The sequence below is a fragment of the Protobothrops mucrosquamatus genome, unplaced genomic scaffold, assembly GCF_001527695.2.
Source record: "Protobothrops mucrosquamatus isolate PMUCROS unplaced genomic scaffold, P.Mucros_1.0 scaffold337, whole genome shotgun sequence".
Taxonomy (NCBI): domain Eukaryota; kingdom Metazoa; phylum Chordata; class Lepidosauria; order Squamata; family Viperidae; genus Protobothrops; species Protobothrops mucrosquamatus.
Window position 1 is genome coordinate 182,354 of NW_015386675.1, and position 1,389 is coordinate 183,742.

Here is a 1,389-nt window from a genome sequence, read left to right on the forward strand (position 1 = left end):
AGTAAAAATTAGGACAGTATGTGCTTTAAAAATTAATCTCAAAATGAATTTCAGCCTTTTTCTGAACACTCTACCTCACTGCTGTTTTTTAAGATAGTTCAACATTTTTTCAGACTGTTTTGCAATCCTGAAAAAAAAATGTTACAGCAGTAAATGTCTTTAAGTTGATTTCTTAAAGCAGTGACACCTTTTTTTTTAAGGCCATGCTGTTGTATGTCAAGTTGTATGCTTCTGAATAATTTTTGAAGCACTTGTATCTCTGGTAAATATACAGTGGTACCTCAGACTGCTTTAAAATTCATTGAATTTGGTACTGAATGCATTTTGACACAAACATTTTGTCCTGATATCATCGCAAGCTGGAACTTGGTGTCGGCAGCCTCGTGATTCACTACAATTTCCAACCAAACAAAGGGTCACTTGTTAAGTCACATGGTTTGTTTGATACTTGTTATTTTTAGTACTCAGCATGCCTCCAGGAACCAATTAATGACTAGTATCGAAGTACCACTGTAATAGCCTCTGCCACCAGAGATAGCTGCCTCTGCTTAACAGTAGGGATAACTTATTTAATCATCCCTTGGATGTCTAATGCTTTTCTACTTTCTATCTCAGGATGCAATTCTCAAACCTCTTAGCATTATTACTTACCTTTCCCCTGCCATTTGTTAGTGGTTGCTTGAAAAGCAGCTCTGAAGCCATCAGAGTAGACAAGGAGATGTGTTGTGAAGAGCACAGCCAACAGGCAGATGGTACACCCCAGGGACACCATTGGGATTAGATCACCCCTTCTCCACCTTTACCATTTGATAGGAGGCTCTGCTCCTCATGACTCCCTTGAGCGAATGAAGGACTGAATCAGGTCTCTCACTTCTGAAATGGGCCTGTGACATCACCAGGCTTTTGTGACCTCATATTAGTTTATACTCTCTTCTGCATCTCAACAGACAGTAGGATCCTGAAGAAAAAGAGGGAATAATAATAATAATAAGGAAGTTGTCCTTGAATGGAAAAATTGAGATGGACTTGTCAGGTGCCAAGAATCAAGACCATCCATTAGATTGCATCATAGAAGATTTACTCAAGCTTCTACAGAAGAAGAGGGTCAACTAAAGATCAACAATAAAATGAGCCAGATAAGGGTCAACAGAATTCAGGAGGGGTTGGATGTGGAGGCTTATGGGAATGTGCTTTTTCTACAGGATTAGAACTTGAGTCAAAAAGCAATATGGGTAATTTTACAATTTACTTTGTGTGAACTAGCACTGTGAAAGTCTCCTACCACAAATTTCTCTGGAAGTTGATTTCAGGGCAGGAGTGACCGATAGCTTCACAAGAAATCTACAGCAGATGTCCTGTATGTTAGCTGAAAAGAAAGTTCAGCTAATT